The sequence below is a fragment of the Piliocolobus tephrosceles genome, chromosome 2, assembly GCF_002776525.5.
Source record: "Piliocolobus tephrosceles isolate RC106 chromosome 2, ASM277652v3, whole genome shotgun sequence".
Lineage (NCBI taxonomy): Eukaryota > Metazoa > Chordata > Mammalia > Primates > Cercopithecidae > Piliocolobus > Piliocolobus tephrosceles.
The window spans coordinates 60946993-60970587 of NC_045435.1; the positions used below are offsets into that span (position 1 = coordinate 60946993).

At 39.2% G+C, this 23595-nt stretch overlaps 1 protein-coding gene across 2 annotated transcripts in view; it reads right to left on the reverse strand.

Annotated features, from left to right (window-relative positions):
• CHL1 (cell adhesion molecule L1 like) overlaps positions 1-23099 on the reverse strand; it is a 213410-nt gene extending 190311 nt beyond the window's left edge. The window contains exon 1 of one of the 2 annotated variants that reach the window (XM_026446858.1): positions 22636-23099. The gene's annotated coding sequence lies outside the window, so the exon portion shown is untranslated. The remainder of the gene's footprint in view (positions 1-22635) is intronic. The other variant, XM_026446855.2, reaches the window with a different exon arrangement.
• Positions 23100-23595: the final 496 nt, after the last annotated feature.

Here is a 23595-nt window from a genome sequence, read left to right on the forward strand (position 1 = left end):
GAGTCATCACATTGTCTTCTACAATGGTTGGCCTAACTTACACCCCCACTAACAGTGTATTTTCTCTTCCTTTTTCTCCACACAACCTCACCTGCATCTTTTATTTTTTGACTTTTTTTTTTTTTTGACAGAGTCTCACTCTGTCACCCAGGCTGGAGTGCAGTGGTGTGATCTCGGTTCACTGCAAGTTCTGCCTCCCGGGTTCATGCCATTCTCCTGCCTCAACCTCCCGAGTAGCTGGGACTACAGGTGCCCACCACCACACCTGGCTAATTTTTTTGTATTTTTTAGTAGAGACGGGTTTTCACCATGTTAGCCAGGATGGTCTCGATCTCCTGACCTCGTGATCCGCCTGTCTCGGCCTCCCAAAGTGCTGAGATTACAGGCGTGAGCCACTGTGCCCAGCCTATTTTTTGACTTTTTAATTATAACCATTCTGACTGGTGTGAAATGGTATCTCATTGAGGTTTTGATTTGCATGAAATGTGTTCTCTTTCTTTGCCTATTTTTCTTTTGTGTTGTCTTTTCCCTTATTCATTTAAAAAAGTATTATTTTGTTCTTTATGTCATTCTTTATATAACTAGTAAATCATATCATTTCACATAGATTTGAAAGTTAGCATCTAAAGCTTTAACTTTAATTTTTATAGAAGAAGGACACATTTAGCAGCACTTGATATCATTAATATATGGGCCAAAACTTACGGCAGGAATTTGTGCTAAAGTCAACATAGTTTATATTCTATTCAGTAAACCTTTAAATGATCAAATGGTTCCTTCTTTGGAAAAGAGGACATGAGTAACATCTTCTGTACTGACTTGAGGAAACTTAAATATGATACATGAAAACATAGTAAGGAAAAAGATATCAAAAATTCATTTGCTACCATTATCATGCCATTTTAATCAACACACATCATGCTTATGATCAATAATTGAATAGAAAGTGTCTTTCATCTTCTAAAACATAACTGCTGTAAGAATTAATAAGCAGGTTCTCTAAGTGCAGAAAGTATTCGGGAATTCTTTCTGCAAGAGCACACCCTCATCCAATCCAGAAGGTCACAAAATTTCACCCACCCCAGTCCTGAGTTCTTTTGGAAATCACCCACCCACTCTACTATTAAGAAACCTGAAAACACGTATCTTAAACCTTGTCATCTCACAGCTGCTTATTCTTTGGTTGTTTCCTATGGAGGTTTCCTGTGCAGGAGCTGTGGCTTGTAATTTACAACAGCCCCCAAAGCACCCATATCATCTTAATAAAAGTACAATAAATAAAATAATAAAACAGCCTTGCTCCTATAAAATCCTTATCTCCCCTGTGGAATACCAACTGGTCCTCCCCTCCATGGCAATCTACTCTGCATGCAACAGCCAAGGTTTTTGTTTGTTTTTTTGTGTGTGTGTGTGTGTATGTGTGTGTGTGTATTTCAAGGTTTTTGTTTGTTTTGTGTGTGTGTGTGTGTATGTGTATATATATATACACACACACACATACATACAAAAAATTACATCAACTAGCTTAACTGTTGGAATTCCTTTGAAGTTCCTATACTGCACTTAAATCCATGTTGTTGTCCATGACCTACAAGGCCTTATGTTACTTTCCCTAAGCTTACCTTGTGCCAGCTGGTTTCTCTCACGCTCACTGCACTGCAGGTTCTAGCCTTCTGTCCATTCCAGATTGGGCCAAATCTGATTCCTCCACACCGCCTCTCCACTTGCTTCCCCTCTGCCTGGAACTCTGCTCTTCTGGCTCTTTTCCTGTTTGCCTTCTTTCCTTTCTGGCTCAGCTTAAAAGGCACCTTCTCAGATAATCCTTTCTAAAGTAAGTTTCTCCTCCCATTTTTCTCTATCACAGTCCTTTGTTTCTTTCCTGTAAAGATTTTATGTGTTTACTCATTTATTGGCTAACATTCTTAGTAATGGCAACTCTGCGAGGGCAGGAAATCTGTCTTCATCACAGTGCCTGGGATTTGTTCGCAGCTCAATAAATATTTGATGCATGAATAAATGAATGAATGGCTTCTTAGAATCAGAGCTACACATGCACACACACGTATACGCATATACCCTTTGCTTGGAGAGACTTGTTTTCTTTCCCTGTTTTGTATCTGGGAGCACAGCTACAATCCCACGGGTAAATTTTTTTTCTGATATTGTTCTTTTTTCAGCATGAATCTATTAATAATCAAACCAAATTATTCAGGAACTGCACAGATGTTAATTTCTTCTGCAATGCACACAGGACCAAAGGGTGGGGGAAAATCAAGCTACTGAAAATTTCCTTCCCCTGCAGACTTTTAAACTGCTAATCAGCACAAGCAGCTTGTAGCAGACTGAGCACAAAAGGTTGCTGAAATGGCACATAACTAATTCCAGGTGATTTAATATCTTATGTTGCCTTAGTGAAAATATTGACAAAGAAGAACCATAAGATTTGGAGTTTTTCTGCACTGCTGAATTCAGTGTTAGCTTGTGAGCCTCTATCATGGCATCTCCATAAATCAGCATTGCTTAAGGAAGTAAGTCTGGGTGTGCCATCCAGAAACCACTGCCAAATTGGACGAATGCTAGTCTTTCGGTTGTGACCGGCCATATTTAGCAGCCTTTCCTAAAAATGTAGAGTTCACTTTGGCCATGGCATCGTATGCCTACGGAAGAAATAAGTCTACCAAATATATTGCCAATACCCATGGGCAGTTGGAAGTGATAGGAGAAATTTGAAGTTCAGATACTTTTGGTAAAGCCACATCTCACACAAGACATATGGAAGCACAGACTTTTTTTTAATAGACAGGGTTGGTGTAGAATTGACTCTCCTAGGGTTCAAAGGCTATTCTTTCCTTCATAAAAGTATTCTGGTACAATGTTTCAGAATTAATTCTCAGCTTTATGAAAGAAAATGTTCATTTTAATTATTCTGATCACATTAAAAAGAATACACAAAATTGAAGACACTTTTTCAATTATCATATAAGAAAGTCAAAGTTAAAATCACAAGACAACAAAAAGGAACGAGAAAACTACAATATTTAGTATTATTCTGTTAAACACTCTTCAAGATATAGTTTCTGGATTTTTGAACCCAAACTGCAAATACCAGTAAGTCAATTTCCCCCACAGCACTTCAATTTAAAATTGTACCATCAAGACATCAGTTTTAAAATACTATCTGATTAGTTTTATCCCTTTGAAATACAGTGGTATTTTTTACACATCATTTTTGTTTACATTTTTGCCATATTTTGGGAGCTAGGTTTGTATCTTGTTTTCTTATATTTCAAACATTCCTAATAACATATGTATTCTAACTCAGAATATTCATTATGCCAGTTTCCAATGGTTTAGGCTGGCAGTTGGCAAATCTGATGAAACTGACTGATTTGTGGAACTAGTAAATAAAAAACACTAGTGGAAATGCTGAAAGTGAAAAAAATTCAGAAATCACAAAATGGTAAATTCAGAAATAAATTTCACTATTGAATTATTCAAAAGATACAATGTACCTTTCCCAAAAGTGAGGCTGTAAAGCTCTTGAAAGAGCTACTTCAATGCACAGAGCCATTTTATAATTAATCACCTAGCATGCAGCCAAGAAATAGATGTCACTTTGTGCTGCAAAAAAAAAAAAAAAAAAAAAAAAAGAGCAAACTCATGACAATTTTTGAATTTTGTTTTTCATTGATACACAATAAGTATACATACCTATGCAGTACATCATAATGATTGCATATATGTATACACTGGCTTTAGCATAACCATCTCCTGAAACATTATTTCTTTGTGGTGAGAACTCAAGATCCGCTCTTACAGTTATTTTGAAATACAAGCTATAATACTGTTTACTATAGTATTGTAATGTATTACAATACTTGTAAAGTATAGCAATGTATAGGGATACATTATAGAACACCAGAACTTGTTTCTCCTATCTTACTGTAATTTTATGCCATTGACCAATTTCTTCCTATCCTCCCCTCCTTGATACGTTCCAGAGTCACTAATAACTCTGTACTTTTGTGACATCAGCTTTTTCAGACTCCACAAATGAGTGAGAACATGGGATATTTGTGTTTCTGTGCCTTGCTTATTTCACTTAGCATATTGTCCTCTAGATTCATCCATGTTACCACAGTGACAGGATTTCATTCTTGTTATGGCTGAGTACTATTCAATTGTGTATATATACACCACATTTTCTTTATCTATTCATCTGTTGATGGACACTTAGGTTGATTCCATATCTTGGCAGTAAATAATGCTGCAATCAACATGGGAATCTCTTCAACATAGTATCTCTTCAACATACTACTTTCAGGTTTTCATTTTGCTAATATGAGAAAGCATAGCTTAAGATAATGGATTCAACACAAATGATGCGATGAAGATTTGCAAAAGAGCAGTTATGTGTGTATGTGTGCGTGTGCACATGCTAGGCATTTAAATTCTCTGCTTTATAATCTCTAAATTATGCCTTGTCACTGTTATCTCATTAGGCATACATAATTAATCTTTGCAAGGAATAATTCCAGAAGACAGAGTTATAATATTTCACATCACTGTAACTATTGCTTTATGCTCTCTCATAACATGAAGACTTATTCCTATTGAACTTTTAATAAGTTATATCTTCTGTATTTGTAGATATAAGTGAAAAATCTACAGCACTCATAGAAAGGGATACATTATATAAGGGCTATTAGAAGCAAGGACATCTACTACTAATGAATACCAAGGGTATTCATGTCTATCTTTCTAAAAAGTGAAGTTTCTTAAAATCATAAACTTCATTAAAATGCAATGTATAAAATAGATGTAACAAGTCAATTATTTAAGCATTTTCATGGCCATTAAGAAAATAATATTGATAATGTAACACGTAACACTGATGTCTCTTAAAAATGTAGGAAACATTTTCACTCAAAAAATGTAGGAAGATTACATGAATACAAGAGTTAAAGGAATCTGATATTTCATAGTCAGATCCTAATATTTGAAGTCCTTATTATTACTTTTCTCTTTTTTGTTTCACATGCATATTATGCCTAGAGAATAGCCTTACCTGATCTCCTAGGACTGAAAACCAGGCCCTTGAAGGGATGAGTGGACGGAGTTAGCAGTACTCTGAAATGTAGAGAAGAAATTAACCAAGCTGAAAAGTAAGGAAGGAGCTCTGTTTTTCTGCTGGGATCAGCTAATTTCTTGGTCATCTCACAATTGAAAAGCACCTCAATAGATTATTGGCACCAAAGAGCCCTATGATGATGCTGGATATCACCGCCCCCCTCAATCTTTCTGCGAAGGAATTAAGCAAACATTAGGTTGACTCCCCAAATGTAGTTACGGTAAAGGTATCCATATTCCACCTATGTTTGGCTTTCTCTAACCTGACTCAAATTAGGGAGGGTTCTTGTTTTATAATATGTGAGGAAGTCTTTCAGAACTTGAGACAGGTATTCAAATCACAGTTTTTCACATCAGAAAGTTTTCTCAAATGGTGCTAGATTATGGATATGTGGGAAATATTGCTAAAAATTAATTGCTCATTAAATTGGGATTGAACACTTATTTTGCTTCAGAGACATAATCATTGCAATGGAATGTCTTCTTTGAAATGCAATTTGTTTTTTGTCTTCCAAATTCTACCTCTTTCCTAATAACTTTTGACAGTGCACAAGCTGGAATTAATCTTTCTCTATTCTAACCTCCCATAATACATTATCTATACATTCCCATGGCATTTTTCATCCTCTATTTTGCATTATACTTGAGTGAGTTCTTTAGATTGGAGGCCCACAACATTTTGAGAGTTCCAGACCCCAGAAAAGGCATTTAGGTCTATTTTAATAATATTTTATGGGCATATACTCAATGGTAACAGTAAGCAACTTCAGGCCAGAAACTGTATCTTTTTCATCCTGGAATTCATCTATCCAGCAGTGATTTTCACTCAGCAGGAACATCATAAATTTTCATTTAATGTTCAAATGTGGGAACAAAACTGGAGAAACAAAGAGGAGGAGCATGATGAATTTTTCTTAGGGTTGGTTATACCCTCCTCGAGTTGGGCTGCATCTCCTTGAACAGTCTGGCAGTCCTAGATGTGTTCTGAGCAGGACATAGGTGAATGCATCATGGGAATTGCATTCCCTGTGAATTATTTTTCAATCCTTACTACAAAAACTTGAAAGTCTCAAGTAGGTGTTAATTGAACATTAATAACAATTTAACTTTTCTAATCTCCCTATTTTATAAGAAAGCAGGATTCAAGCCCAGAGTCTGGGGCAGGCAAAAATATCTACCTAAAATGCAATGACTTCAGGTTGCTTTCATCATAGTAACGTTTGCTGTTACTTTTCGTTGTTTGCCACTGACACTGCTGTTTCGTTTAAGGTAATAAAATAAAACCTTCATTTTAAGTGAGTGCATTTTCTTAATAAGCTAGTTAAAATCTTAAGTGAATTAGAAGTTGGCACAAAGATATGACACAAGTATTGAAGATGGTGAGTTTAGGGGAATGTCTTCTCAGAGAATTGGAGACTGTCAAATGGCTGGCCGTCTTAAGAAGAAAGGACAGCAGGAACTGTGTGTGAAAAGACAGGAGCTTTGAGAAGACAGGAGCAGTGAGCTGTTGAGTCAAAGGAGAGGGTCTCTAAGGATACAGGGACGGAGAGGGGAATAATGAAGGCTGAGTTCAGCTGAAAGTGGAAACGAAGTGTGACAGTTACTTGGCCTGCAAAGCAGTAGGGAGCCAGGGGAAATTTTCAGGAAGTAAGTGACATCATGGTCAAAGTGACAAGCAAGAAAGGGGAATTTAACAGTGACATTTAGATCTTATTGGAGAAGAATGACTATACAAGGCAGAAATCCAGTGAAGGAAAGGTTGCAGGGGTCTAGTGATTAGAAGGTTGAACAAGGAATTTTCCAGAATGGTTAGTGAAGAAATAAATCTCAGTGTATTGAGGGGAAAGTTGAAGCAGGCTTTGTGGTAGTGTAAAAGCAGAGAAAGGACATACGAAGACTATAGGAAATGGTAAATGGCTAAAGCAAGACTGTTCACCAGTCTTGCTTTATTGCCTGGTCATAATAAAAATGTATTATGCTATATAAAAATAGGCTATGGAAAAATCTATGTGCTTGGGTTCCAGTACCCCCAACAAGTTATTTTAAATGCAAACTCCGTGTAGAAACCTCAGTTTACTACCATCCTTCTCAGTTCATTCTCACCACCAGCCTCTACCACTCTGCATTTGTTTTCCTGAAATCTAAAACAGCAGAATTTAATATATATAACATTTTAGGTTATGTCATGTAAAAATGAAACTTGTCCAGAAGATTGAATTTTCTGAATAAGAAACTTTTTATCGGTGGCTACATGACTTGTCATAAAATAACTTAAGACAAAATTGGACATCCAAGTTTCAGTTCCACTCCCACACATTTGTTCCATTGGTTCCACTGAACTTCACTGAACAAGACTAATACCTATTTTGCTTAAATAGCTAGTTACTGCAGATATCAAATTAAATAATATATAGACATTATATCTTTCATTCAAAAGCAATTTATAGCATTACCAATATAGAACTAAATTCATCGTAGCACAGCATTTTTTGGTTGTGTATACCACATTTTGCTTGTTGAAGTGTTTTTGAATTATGAAAAATATAGTGCAATGCTCTATAACTGCTTTTTGGCAAGACTGTGGGGGGAAAACATCTACTCATGTCTATCAGAAGGATGGGATAATGCTTCAGAGGCAGAGGAATGATAGTGTGTATGGTTCCCAAGGGCAGAGAGAAAAATGGTCAAGCCACAGAAGGAAGAATGTGATGGTAGGATCTGGAGAAACAGAGAAGCAGAAGCAATGAGAGCACAAACTGAACTGAAGCCAGACATGGCAGCAGTTCTTCATCAACTTTCAGAGAGCATTTGGAGAGGAATAAGCAGCTCAAGAAAGCTCCACTGCTGTCTATCCTCACCCTGCACCCTGCTCTGTGCTCTCATAACACTGCAGGAAGATCTGAGAATAATGGTACCAGCCACGTGCTAGTCTTCGTTCCATTATAGTCATACTTTTGAGAGTTATAGGTATAAGATCTCTGCAGCCCGATGTATCATCATTATTTCAGGACACAAAGCCTGCTTCCTTTTCCATCTGTGGCTGTAATCAATAAATAGAAGGAAATGTAGGAGCTGTTTTCTCTCCCTCCTCAAGAGTGAAGCCTTGAGTAATCTAGTCAATTCCTTGTTTCCTGACATTTGGAATTCACCGTGTCTTCATTCTGCTGAGGTACTACTGGTTCTCTTAAACCCAAGTACTTCCCAGATAAAAGGAAAAGAGTAAGGATAAACCTAAATAGATCAGAGGAGAAAAGCATCAGAAAAGCCCACTCTGCTAAAGAATCTTAGCCAACAGTGTTCACAGCCAACTGGACGCCTCCTTCCTCTCACTTTTATTCTCTCTCCAGACAAAATCAGGGCACTTCAGCCTTGCCAAAGTTGACTCTCACATCACTCTTCTTTCTCACAGTCATGTGGGTCTAAGATCTCTAGGAAGTGTAGGGAGGGGCAAAGAAGTGTTCCCTTGGAGCAGAGGGCTCCATATTTTTTCCCTCTTTGTAAGCAGTCATAGGGTGAGTGAAGGGTATATCACAATGGGTTTAATAACTCTGTTACTTAGCATGTCTTTCTTAATTAGTATTTCTTGCTACCTTGTCTACTAGAAGTTGGATGTGAGCTTCCTTTAAATCTGAACTGTCTGAGGACTAGCCTTTAAGTTTCCAAGTTAGATTCTTAAAGCCCGGAGTCATTGTGTGAAAAGTTCAGTGACATTTCTGGAAGGACCAGGAGAGAGGCCCTGTGACTTCTTGGACACAAAGACGGGCCCAGCTGAGCTCAGCCCTCCTTGCCATTGCATTAGTCATGTGAGGGAAAGCCATCCTGGGGCCACCAGCCCACCGCAGTCACTCTCTGAACACCATCATATGACCTCAGTTGTCATCAAATGGAGCAGAAAAAATCATTCAGTGGAGTCCTGCCTAAATTTCTGACCTACAATTCATGAGATTTCATAAAATGTCTGTTGTTTGAAGTTACTGTTTAAAGATATGAGTTAGTTTGCCATTCAATAATAGGTAAGTGGAACAACATGCCTTCACATTTTATACAAACTGTTACTTTGCTACATTTCAGAATATTTTTCATAATTTCTCCTCTTAGCTACACACAAACTTTCAGGTACTTTTCTTCCCAATAACAAACAGCTTGTGTATATTCCTACAGATACCCCAAGAATCTCATATGCAAAACACATATCTACTGAGGTCTTAAACAGTTTTAAGCCTTATGGTGAATTCCCCATACACCATTAAACAAAACAAATGATGAAAATAGCATGAGCTCAACTTCAAAAGTCAATGGAATGGTGATGGTATTTACAAAACAGTCTCCCTAAGTGATAGTAGTAAAAAGTATACTCTGTGGCAAACTTGGAATGGGCAATACAAAATCCTATCTGTAAACAACAGCACCTACCTTGGATCATTATTAGTGCATTGTTTGTGAAAGAAACCCTTTAAAAGATTTGGGTTCTGTTCAGTGAGAACACTTGGACACAGGGTGGGGAACATCACACACCGGGGCCTGTCATGGGGTGGGGGTCGAAGGGGGAGGGACAGCATTAGGAGATACACCTAATATAAATGACGAGTTAATGGGTGCAGCACACCAACATGACACATGTATACATATGTAACAAATCTGCACATTGTGTATATGTACCCTAGAACTTAAAGTATAATAATAATAATAAAAGATTTGGGTTCTGTTAAGAATTTGTATTTAACATTATTGAACAACTAGACCACTAGGAAGGATTGGTTCAATATGATTTTCAGATAAATGATCTGTACTCCTATAGGTGGTATGTCAATTTATTTTTCATTTTAAACTACTTGATAATTTCTTAATGACTCAAGATTACCCATATAGTCATTTCTGAGTTGTCTTTTTCTAGTCTTTCTATCCCTCTCCCTTGCTGAAGAAATATTCGATGTAACTTCTTTTGTCTTAGAATGAATTTGCAAAATTTCTCTCATCTGCTCCAACTTGCAGTTTATACTTTGTCATCTGCTAAAATCATATAATTATGAATATTAGAATGGTTCTAAATTAAGAGCAAATACTCTCTGAATGAAGAAGCTCTTTCCATAATCAAGTGTTTATATTTCGGTGAATTTTTGCTAAGAAAGAGATCTAGGATGCTTTGAGGTTTCTTCTGTTCAACTTTTAGATATTGGCCTAGCATTTGAATACCTTAAGTAGCTGTTGAAAGCTGAGACATCTCATGGTAGTCATTTATTTATATATATTTTTTGTTACTTTTATTTGCAGTACCGAAATGGCATCAGAGGAAAATGAGCATTGTCTTAGCAATATGTGAGAAATATTTACACTACCCTGTACCATCTGATATTTTAGGACATCTGTATAGATCAAAATAAATCAGATTGAATGGATTTAATATCATATATTGATAATAATAATTACTAACTATGAAACTACCCTGTCTAATTCAAGGTCTTCAGTTTTATTTTTTAATATTTTTGGATATGGGGTAGCTGCAGAATTACCTCCATTTTCCACTTCGGTTTTAGGAGTAAGTTGTGAACCCCACCCTCATGCAGGTACATACATAAAACCACCCAAATAAACCAGTTTCATTAATGGTACCGTATTCAAATAACCAAAGGGATACTGGAATGCAATCTTCAAAGATAATAAACTGCAATGTAAATCTGGTTGAATAAAGGCCAAGAACTAAGCCTTCTGTTCCTTTAATAAGGCACAGAAACAAAAGTGTAGCCCAACTAGTCTCCCACTGAGGATATAGTCTAGCTTTCTGCCGAGACAATCAAACAACCCAAACCTAGTATTTCAATGAACTTGGGAAATGATGACACATACTTTTCTGTCTCTCCTTGACAATTCTGAATTTGGAGGGGCAAAGGAAATGGAAGGCATGCTTAATTGAGGCAGTAAATACTAGGCTGTGGCAGATTGTTTTACTGTTAAATACAGTAATGGGTTTTTAATGGCTGCTGTCCAAAATTACACTGCAGAAAAAAATGGTTTATTAGTAATAATAATAGCTGGCACCTTAATCTTCAAAGCACTTTACAAATATTAGCTCATTAATCCTCCAACTGCCACTGGAAGGCAGCAGTAAATGTTTCTTTCCTCAGTTTACAGCTGGTGAAACAGGAAAACAGAAGTTCATAACAAGTTTTCAAAAGAAGATTTTGTGTATGGAGATCAATTTCTGATCTAAACCACTCATATCAGTTTTTATAATTGATTGGATGGCATTCACTCTGATGACTGCCAGCCCTTTTTTTGAGGGGACAGTGATTAAGGTCAAATCCAATTTATTTGAACTTGGCTCAGAAGTGTGCATGAGTTGCACCTGAATTGCTCAATGCTTGGTCCTTTAATGTTATTTCAAGCAAATCAATTGTGTTCAAAATCTATTCAGCCCAAATCAATTACATGCAGAAACTTGTATGCATGGGAAGAGCAGACTGTTGAGACCCCTTGAAATTTGCTCCTCTGAGAATTGCTAGAGGTCACGAAGCAAAATGGGGTCAAGGTCAAATTTAAAAAGGCTTGTTTTCGCTATCTTTATCCATTCACTCAGATCTTCTTTATAGAAAATAGCATATGTCCTCAAATTAGTGAACAATAACAAATAACCCAATATAGCCTATTACTCATGCAAATATAGGTGATAGATATTAAAATTGTTATTATTTGTCTATACATTTACCCTTGTGGGCAATGTTTTCAGTTTTTTGCCATTGTATAATGCCTTAAAGATTCTTTACATCTTTAAATCCAACTTTAATTCAATGCATGAATTCTCCACTATGTCATCAGATGCATTTTATAGATTTAAAAAAATCATTGAATTTACAACACAGAAATAAATGCACTTCTTGAGAAGCCAAGCTGTGTATTCCAGAGAAGCAGGTATGGGTCAAACAAAAGCTTTACAGAAAATCCATTGTGTATAATCCAAGGAAGTGGGATCTCCTGTCTAGCCAAAGCAGGAAACAAACTTATTCTTGCCGCTTTCTAGTACACAAAAAGGAGCCTTTTGGAGCCACTCAGCATCTGAGAATGCTATTTACATTATGCATATTTTAAAAATACATGAACATTTGCTTGTAAATATCCCAAACAAAAAAGTCAAAAACCTCTTAAAACTCCCAAATATATTGGCTGTGCCTGAAATAGAGTTGCCTTTTTTTCTTCCAAAGCCTTATCTTCATTGACAGCTGCTAATAAAGATAGTGGCATCATTATGATCAGTGTCATTTTCAAGCCATTTTCAAGAACAGCAAGGCTGAGATGTGGCATCTGCCATTGCCAACAATTTCTATTTTAATCTGGAAGAGCAGATACTCACACCTTTGTGGAAATGCCAACCATGAAATGCAATTGGTTACATATAACACCCAGAAGTGAGGGAAATTCATAAGTATTCATATTATAGAGTATCAGACACATTTATGCCAAGAAATAAAAAATGATAATGAGGGTAAAGTTTCATTTGTATATATAATGATGCCCAGGGTCTGGTGCAGGAAGAGTCAGAGCATCGAATGCTTATATGACTTGATTTTGGAGAGAACACAAATGTCTTCTTCCTGTAACCTCCAACTCCTGGGATCAAATGATCCTCCCACCTCAGCCTCCCAAGTAGCTGGGACTATAGGCATGCCCGACCACACCGAGCTAACTTTTATTTTTATTTATTTATATATTTTTTGTAGACATGGAGTCTTGCTATGTTGCTGGTCTTGAACTCCTGGCCTCAAGGGATCCTCCAGTCTCCGCCTCCCAAAGTTGCATTAAGGTGGTTTGTTTGTTTGTTTGTTTGTTTGTTTGTTTGTTTGTTTTGAGACAGAGTCTCCCTCCATCACCCAGACTGGAGTGCTGAGGTGTGATCTAGGCTCACTGCAACCTCCGCCTCCCGGGTTCAAGTGATTCTCTTGCCTCAGCCTCCTGAGTAGCTGGATTACAGGCATGCCACCATGCCCAGCTAATTTTTGTATTTTTAGTAGAGACGAGGTTTCACCATGTTGGCCAGACTGGCCTCCAACTCCTGACCTCAAGTGATCCACCTGTCTCAGCCTCCCAAAGTGCTGGGATTACAGGCTTGCACTACCATGCCTGGCAGTTTTTAAAATCTCATGTTAAATGCCACCATTCCTGGAATAGGTATGCATTATCATCTAATACCTCAGTAGGATTCCTTTATGTCTACTTTTCCACACATTTACCTGGGATAATGGGACACAGAACAGGTAAGTTTGGATGGACAACAGGAAAGAGTGTTAGTCCATAGTGAAGACCATAGCTGGAGGATCCTGCTAATCAAGGGGGCACTGCTGGGGTTGGAAATCAGACACTTCTGAGTTTGAATTCTGACTCTGGCACTGCAAGACATACTGTGTGACATTGGACAACGACCCTTTTGTGTCTGCATGACCCAGCTTACAATGGGTGTTATGATAATAGTACTTTCCTCAAATCACTGATGTGGGATTGCAAAACACATAATAAACACTTGATAAATGATCAATGGTGGCTATTTAAGTATCTGCCTGGCACAGTTTCAGTCCTGTCTCTAGCAGAAAGTGGTGATCAATAAAAGCTTTTTATAATGACTGGTCACAATGCCTCATAGGACATACACACACACACACACACACACACACACACACACACACACACAAGAACATGTATCATAGATTTCAGGATGCTTTGGAAAAGTCTATCTCCCTATCTTTGTCCAGGACTACATTCAACTCTCAAAATACAACTTGTAACATTTTCAATCTTTCCCCTAGACAACTCTCAATTTATACAGTGACTCTAGATTTCCTTAAAAAAAAAAATTCACCATCAGTTATATAATGTTGCTCTTTTCTTCCATAGAGGAAATCTGGGCTGCTAATGGTGGCTCATGCCTGTAATCCCAGTACTTTGCAAGGGGGAGGTGGGAGAATTGCCTAAGGCCAGGAGTTTGAAACCAGCCTGGACAACATAGTGAAACCTCATCTTTACAAAAAAATTTTTAAAATTAGCCAGGCATGATGGTGTCTGCCTGTAGTCCCAGCACTTTGTGAGGCTTAGGTGAGAGGATAACTTGAGCCCAGGAGTTACAGGTTGCAGTGAGCCAAGACTGTACCACTGCACTCTGGCCTGGGCAACAGAACAACAAAGAAAAAGAAAGAAAGAAAGAGAGAGAGAGAGAAAGAAAGAGAGAAAGAGAGAGAGAAAGAGAAAAAGAGAGAAAGAGAGAGAGGAAGGAAGGAAGGAAGGAAGAAAGGAAGGAAGGAAGGAAGGAAGGAAGGAAGGAAGGAAGGAAGGAAGGAAGGAAGGAGAAAAGAAAAGAAGGAAAGAAGAAAGGAAGGAAAAACCTGAGCAATAGAGTGGGCTATGAATTGGGTTACAAATTAGGATATCTAAAATTTAATTGTAATTGTCACTACTGTAGGCAGTGTGGTGAAATAGCGAAGTTCACTATTTGATCTTGCATCAGTTTTTTTCATCTATGAAATGGGCTAACTACCTGTTTCCTTTTGTTCACTATGTTATTGTAAAAGTCAAATGAGATGACATGGAAAAATTTTCTGAAAAGCATAAAGCACTCAAATAATGCAAGATATTATGATTTTTTTAAAATAGAAATCTTCAGAGGCAATCTTCTGAAAGGATGGAAATGTAGCATCCAGTATCAGAGTCTATATTTATCTTCCCCCTGAACCTTTTGCACATGAGATGTGTTATTTCATTTGAACATAACCAATATATAAGGCATCCCATAATAAGCTAATATTCTGTCACTTTACAGTTTTTAGCAAGGTTTTCAATGCAATAAAAAATCAAATTTCCAACAACTTTAACAGCAACAGATCACAAAAATCCCCACATTCTTTTTATCCACTTACATTCTATTACTCTGGGAAACACATTGCTTAGTCGCTGGAAATAAAAATTCCTCACATTAGGATGCAAACAGTGCGTCCTGGCATCCTGGTCTATTCCTTCATCGTCCTTGTCCTGATACAACTATATCAAAGAAGAAGGATACTTCCTCCAAAGATCCAGTCATCCAGGTTACATGAGTTTCAGCTGCCAGACTGACGTTTGAGGGCATCTCCACTTTCCCAGGCATCATAACTACAATCCCGCCAAGTAGAATCACCACTTACAGCAAAAGCTTTTGTTAGGGAGGAACCTCTGCTAAAAATGCAAACCCGTTACCATAGAAGCTGGAATACATCTTTTACATTATTGTGTCTGCTATGTCAGCTCTCATCTTAGAAAACATATATAATGCAACAAAATGGACAAATTTGTTTTTAAGTTTAGAAGTCTCAGCTGAAACACACCACTGAATATGAGCATGCCCACCTCGGGCAATGAAAGAAAGGAGAAGAAAGGAATGACAAAGAAAAAGTGGTGAAGATTCTCCTGAATACAAACTTACTGATTCCCTACTTCGTACTGTTTTTGTCAATTCTAGCTTTCACCTTCCCCATTACTCACGCTCCACAATTGTAAAGCCTTCAAGATGTGCTAGCTATTCCTCATGTACTTCCCAGATTCAGACCCCTTTTCTGTCTTCCTCCATCCTGCTCTGCTCTGGGAGAACTGACCTCCACAAACCACTTAATAGGCTCCCTTGCTCTCTTACTGCCTTGCTCAAGAAGCAACTGGAAATCTTGGGGCAGAAGCAGAGCACTGTCTTGTGATTTGACAGTAGTTATGTTCCTCTACCAAAAGCCATAGGTCCTACTTGACAGCCCTCTCCCAGAGCTACTGCTCCCACCTCCTTCCAGAACTTCACCTTCTCATTGTCCCTTCAGGACAAGGGGCAGTAACAGCTCCAGATGTGCTTCAGCAGCCCTTGTGGGCTTCCCCTAATCCCATCCAAAGAGATGTGGGCCCGTCTTTAAGGTCCCTTAATTACCCCTTTGGAGTATGATCAACATAAAAGAACGGGACAAAGTGAAAGTGGGAGGAAGCCATGTTTTACCCAGCGAAGACGTGTCTTTCAAGAACATCAAGGGGACAAACCACTCAGTTCTAGCCTGTGGCATTCTGCCACCTGGATATTCAGGTCCAATACCTGGACATTCAGGTCCAATACTGTGAGGACATCAAGCCTTTTAAGATAAGCCAGAAATATGAATGTTTACATGAAATCTCCAGTATTTAAATATTGGCTGAAATTTGTCTTCAACATTCTTTGGGCCAAATGAAATATTTATACAAGCTGGGTTCAAAGTCCAAGGGACATTGGTTTGGATCCTATATAGACTACGGTGCCTCTTCTTAGAAAGAAAAAAAAAATCTGTTTTTCTTTACACTGCACAATTATAACCAAAAAAGGATGAAAGTCTCAATTGTACAGCTTTTTCTTACACAGTACTTTAGTCCAAAAACAATAACTCCCCCTACCTCATTGGAAATCTGCAGGCAAAACAGAGAAATATTCAAAACCCCAGAGTCACACGAATCTTGTTATGTGGGCCTGTTCTAAATGTATGAATCTAGTCGAATCATTTAATTTCAGTGTAGCTCACTCCATTCATCTGCAAAATCAGGATAATTACTTCTTTCCTACCATCTTCACAGAGACATTTGGTTGAAAAATGAAATTAAACACAGTAAATGAAAAGCACATTTGAAATCTTCAGAGAATAAAGTGCTATTTAAACCAAGAAGATTAGTAAGAAAAACCTCAGAAGTTTGCCAAAGCATTTTCTCTCTTTCAGCCTCATTTCATGACACCAAGGTAACTGTGAACCAATGCCTTAGCCCAACACGGTCTTATGGAAGATGTACACAAATCTAAGGTGTGGTTCTCAACTGTGATGGCACATTAGGGTGTGTTAGAATCTCATTAGAAGTTTTCAAAAATCCAGATTCCTAGTCACCATCCACAGAGATTGTAATTGAATTGATTTGTGTTGGCAGTTTTAAAGAACTCTCCAGATGATTCTAATTTTAGCCAAGCCTAAGAACACCTATTCAGAAGTGGGTATAAACATGCCCTGAAAGAGATTTTAATGAGCAGCCATAGTCAGTACTCACACCCATCCAGTAATAACTATTTGTCTCCATTGATTTGCTCACAATATTCAGGAGCTTGCAAGGAATGATTATACACTACGTTCTGCCATTACTAAAGGTAAATATGTGAAACAATCATTATTGGTATATGCACATATAATTAATGTAGGAATCAACAGTTTTCCATTTGACACCACCATTGATCATGGCTCACACTTATTCACATACACAGTGATACACACACACACACATATACACTCTGTCCCTCTATCTTTGTTCATTCACATACTGAGCATGATATAGAAGAATAATTATCACTACAATAAAAAACCAAAATTTATTGAGCACTTAATAAGTGCTACTAAGCTGTCTGCATAGTTTGCCCCATACAATGTCCACAATAGCTAGGTATGACTATTTCCCCATTTCTACAGAAGAAATTAGTCTTAGAGAGGTCAAAATGACTAAGCCAGTGCCACACACCTGCAAGCTGACAGACTTAGATTTTGAACTCCGGCAGCCTGACTTTTATAACCAGGGCACGTAACCACCACACCAGTTTGCTTCCCGCTGTGCCAGACACTTTAAGAGTTTATGAGATGCATAAAAGGAAAAGTGTGCCCTCAAGGAGTTTACAATCTGAGAAGGGAATTGTGATGCACACTAAAGTTCATAGGTTGTATAGAAAAATGGCACAATTGTAGTCCCTGGAGTTAGGAAGAGGTAAATCAGAAGATGGGCAACAGAGCTCCTACTTCCACAACTATAGGGGAAATAAGATGCAAACAAACATTAGAAGGGAGAATGTTATAAGACTACCAGGAGAAGAAACCCTGGTCAACGCACAAAATATATTTATATGTGGGCCAAGTTCAATGCATTTACTATTGTTATCATCATCTGCCAGTATCATTTGAATCAGATATTTATGCCCACCCTAAATTTATCACATTGTCAGTTCAATTAGCAAACTATGAATTTTGAGAATTCATCTCACCTCAAACTCCAGTTGTGATTCTTACTGAATTTATGTATATAAGCATCACACACACACACACACTCACTCACACACAACCCTAATAATTTAACTTCCAAAGAGATATACAAGTTGTATTCTTCCGCTAGGAATAAATTATGTGAAAGTGAAGTCAACATTTCAGGGAAAAGTCTTAACATTGAAAACAGAATATGTTCCTTTGTATTTTCATTATGTAAACATAATGAGAAGGTAAGCAGGATCATTTTTTATCCACAACACATAAAATCTCAATTAGTTATGGTCTATTTGTGCACTGACTTAAAACGTTTGTTAACAAAACAGAATTTTCTAGTTTACTGGATAAATATACCAGGAATTGCAGAATAATGTCAGGTTGCCAAGCAACCACAGCTCTACTCTACTTTGTGATCAATCCAACTCATTCATCGAGCTTCCTAACCCAGTGATACAGAATTCCAACCAATTTGTTTCTTGGGAAAATTATAGTGACTTTCAGTAACACAATAACACTTTTATTCTCAGAAGATAAACTTAAATCCCTTTTGATCAAAGGGATGTGTTAATTCATTATTCTCTACGTGGTGCTAATGAGAAAGCTATAATTAACTAACTACACTATTGCGACACACATAAAATAAACTGCAGTAATTAGTAATGTTTAAGGTGTTAAGCAGCCTCCCAAATTAGAAAATACAGAATCTTTCCTCAGATAAAGATGTACAGAAAAAAGGAAGCAGCATATCTAATTAAATTGAGAATTGTTTCCAGTCTCCCCCAAGGGGTGAGAGGAAAGGCATGTGATCACCAAAATGTAAGAGATTTCACTTTAATAGCAGAGAAAATGGCTCAATGCCAATTCTACTTGTAGGTAGACATAAAATGATAGCGAATAATGTAATCTTTTCTTTGAAAGAATGCTTAGCACAATATTTTTCCGGGAATGAATAGAAAGAATATTATGCTTTCACTCATTAGCTGTGTTAACTTAGCATATTGTATGTAAATCACCATAATAATTGCATTCTCTTCAGAATGAATTAGTTAGAATGAAGCTGTAATCAAAATGTTCATAATTGAAAATATAGTATTCTCAATCTTGGTTTGAAAAAATAACAAGGAACACTGATTGAATCAGATAATATAGTACATCACTGAAAACAACCTTAGTAGAGAGATGTTCATTCTCTTGATTATACCTTTGCATTTCAATTAGGTCCCCAAATTCAGGACTCAACACCTCCCAATCTGTCATGTTTTTCAACTCTTACCATTTGTCTCTGGACTAACTTAAGTATTCCAAGTGTATTACTGCTAGATTTTTAGGGAAAATACAAAATGGTGAAAAGCTGATTTTATTGTTTCTAAAATACATTAGACTCTATTGCACTGTTGGCTGTCATAAATCAAAGGGCAAAATAATTTCCAATAAATGAAACATTTAATGCCAAAGCTCCTGGGAAACAATATGTAAATGATCACATGAATTTCAGACAAGCTGTCACACTAATTCCTCAAGGTACCTTTTAAAGATGACACATTCACGGTGAGGATGAGAGGGTTGTCTTGCAAAGTCAAACACTACTACCTGAAGTGATACTCTCAGTATTTCCTGACAATCATTCCTTCAAATCTGACACCATTAGTCCCCCACTATTACTTAATTTTCCTTTATCAGTTAAAAATACAAGAAGCTTAAATTAGTCTTGATCATTACCTCATTACCCTTATTTTTCTATAAAAATGAGTCAGGCTAAATTATTTCAACAAAGCAATTTTGGGGCAAATAACCTATCTTCAAAGATTTCAGATGCGACTATAAAATCAGGTTTCTATCCAGCAAATGTTTTTCTGGGTAAGCTCTATTTTGTAAAGGTCACTAAGGATCTTTGTGATGGTGACATCTGTCAGGCTTTACTGGCCTCAAGTTCACCAAGAAATGCCTTTATTTTAATAATCAAATGATTTTAAAAATGTATTTAAAACCAATTCATGTAATGAGATGAATTAACTTAAATATAATAAGTACAGTATGTGCAATATCAACTCCTCTTAGACCTACAGCTAGGCCCATGTAGTGTACAGTTTACTTATCAGCAGATAGATTGCAAGACCTATATAACCATGAGGAATCAATAAATATCTATAGCCTTTTCTTTAAAGAAAAGGATCCATAAGTCTACATTCAACAGATAACAATCTGGAAAACATATATTCATCATCATAGTCTTGTGCTGCAGTGAAGTGGCTATAAACATGCCCTGAAAGAGATTTTAATGAACAGCCATAGTCAGTACTCACACCCATCCAGTAATAACTATTTGTCTCCATTGATTTGCTCACAATATTCAGGAGCTTGCAAGGAATGATTATACACTACGTTCTGCCATTACTAAAGGTAAATCCACTGCAGCACTTAAGGCCATAAAATGGAAAGCCAGGGTATACATAGGCTCTGTAACTAAGTTAAATTATGAAAGCCAAATGGTGATCCCTCACAAAGAGACTGAAATTAAGACAAATCCAACTGCAACATCTGCAGCTGAAAGAGAAAACAGGAAGATTTTTTTTTTAAAAAGTGGGATAAACTTTTTATTTTCTTGTCACCAAAAGTTTCCCCAAAAAGCTTTCCAAGCTTCTCTCTCTATCAATATACTGAAAAGCCAACTTCACCAGCAGTTGATCAGTTTCTCTCTTCCAATCTGCTGCAAGTCAGATCTTTGTAGGAGTTGGACTGTGCAGTAAAAATATTCTTATTTTAATTAAGATTATTCTCCAAAATTAGAAAACGCAGAATTTTGACTTCAACGAAAATGTAGAGAAATAAGAATGCACCATATGTAATTAAACTGAGGATTAACTAACAGTAATGCCATCGACACCAGTAACTAACTTTTGAGTGCTTATTATGCATCAGGCATGGCGTTAAATTACTTGTATCATCTCATTCCAGTCCTGCAACAACCCAATATAGAGGGTATTGAAATTTCCATATTATTGAGAAAGGGAAACTGAGGCACGTAGTTAAATGGCTAGTCCAAAGTGACACATCACAGTGATGGTGAAGCTGGAATTCGAAGCCACGTGGGCGCCACTGGAGCCTCCTCCTAGAGTGAGCCAGGTGGCTCACCAGTTGCCCATCTCCACGCGCACGCGCAAATCTCCCCACCCACTCCGTGTTCCAGCGGGAGCGCGCCATCGCGCACGCGCCTGGCCGGCCAGCCAGCCCCTCGCTGGCTCTGAGGCTGCTCCGCGGCTCCCACGAGCGGGACTGGACCCCGGCGCCCTAAGAGGAGAGGCTGGGCCTGGGGCTCCTTCCCCGCCGGGCCACCCAGCCGTGACGACGCACACTTGCCCTCCGCCGCTGGCCTGCCACCCAGTCCTCTGCCCGCCTTCCCGAACCCGGCAGCCCGAACGCCCACCCTGCGCTCGACCCTGCGCGCCGTCTGAGGCGGGGGTACCTGGGCTGCGCGACTGCGGCTCCTCAGGCTGGTGGTTTTTCGCAGGAATTCCCCAGCACTGCCCCTGACTGAGAAAGTGTGGCTCGCAGCGAGCCCGGAGAGTGGGAACGGAGGGGCTGGCTTTCCCCAGCCTCCCGGCTCCAATCCCTGCTCTCCAAATTAATCACTTTCTCCGTGCTGCCTCCCCACGCACACTCACACTCAAAAAAAAAAAAAAAAAAAAAAAAAAAGCGAGAGAAAGAGAGAGGCACAAAGAGGAAGAAGGGACCATCCGTGACTGGCATCTCTAGCTCCCCGGGCTCCGCTACCAGGAGCCATGGCAACCAGGCCCCCGGCCTGCCCTCTCGCCCCCTTGGCGCTCTGGTGAGGTGGAGCTCTAGCCCCTCTCTGGTTTTTCGTGCCCCCCAACCTCACAACCCCGCGGTTCATTGATTCCCCTCTTCCAGGCTGGCGGCATTTTCGGAACCCCCCTGGGATCTAGAATCCTCTCCTGAGAGTAGGAGCCAGACAGGGGCAGTGGATTGGGAGGGGATCTGAGCTCCACACTGTAGGAGGTGTCCGGGGCGTGAGGGGCGTGGTGGGAGAGGCCGGGACTGACCCCCAAACTAGCTAGACCTCGGACCCCCACCCGAGAGAGGACGGGAATCTACAGGGGGAGTAGCGAGGGATGGGGTGGGAGAGGCTGGAAATAGGAGGATCAACCTACCGGCGACCAGCGGGAGTGAGTGGGACTTGGCGGATTCGGGAACCCGGTGTACTCCGTCGGACTGACCCCGAGCGGTCTGAATCCAGCCTCGGTCACCCGGGGGCGGGGCTTGAAAAGGGGGTGTCTCTTCCCGGGTGAATGCTGAGGGACCTCGGACCACCCCCACTTCAGACAAGGAGCCCTGACTGCGCACCATTTCCTTTCCATAACGCGTTGACCCCCTCCTCCCGGGAGCAAACCCTTAACCCTTCCTCCATGGGAGACCCCCCAGGGCTGGCATGAGAGATGCAAATTGACCCCCACCCCCAACACACCTGCGTCGCCTCCAGCACGAGATCTGTCCGGTACCTTCCCTCAGGCAACTTCTCCCCCAAACTGGCTGAGAGCTGGGACAGGGACGGACAGGGTCCAGTAAGCTCTGGGCGGATCCAAGGGAGTTTCTTGCCGGCCGTTCCCCGCTGGTCCGCACCCGGGACTGCCCACGGAGGTCCCGCCTGTCCCCTCCCGCTGCTGGCGCTGGCCGCGGGAAGGCTGGACCTGTTCTGGCTTGCACCGAGATCCACGCCCTCCTGCCAGAGGCTGGCTCTCGCCTCTCCTCCCTTCCTCGATTCTGCGCCGCCACCCCTCACCCACGCCGCTTATTTTCCCTCCCTTTGCACACTCCCGTGGGACAGGGAGAGTTACAGGCTTAAGACTTTATCTCATTGTGGAAAGCAAGAGACCAAGCCAAAAACTTTGGTCGTGGTTTTCAACATCTCTGGTCAAAAGAGGTAGGATCTCCGCTTGTTTATCTGCAAAAGCGACGTTTAAGAGAAACGCCCCGCCGGCCCCCCGGTGGTTTCACTCAGTTGATATTCCATACACAGGTCGCCAATCTGGTTTTCTCCCATTGCTGCATGTTAGAGGGGTGTGGTGCCATGTACGTATTAAAAATGATCTTGCTTTCCTTCGTTTAAGGGCGTGGTGGGGCTTACTATTGAATTTACAAAATATGATATAACCATCCGGTGTCAAATTGTGCATACACAAATTTGGAGACCTTCTACTATTTTTACAATTTTTGCCCTAATACAGAGTCCATAATTTTACCATATTGTTTCATAACGTTTTTCCTACTTATCCTTTATTAATTCACTATTAGAGAAGAAAGCCTTCTGTACTCATATTCAGTGCTAAAAGCCAGTTCTGATGCCTTATCAATCCACTAACACAGAAAAATATTTTAGGATTCCAAAATTCATATGGAAAAATTACAATTTTTAGCACTATTTTTG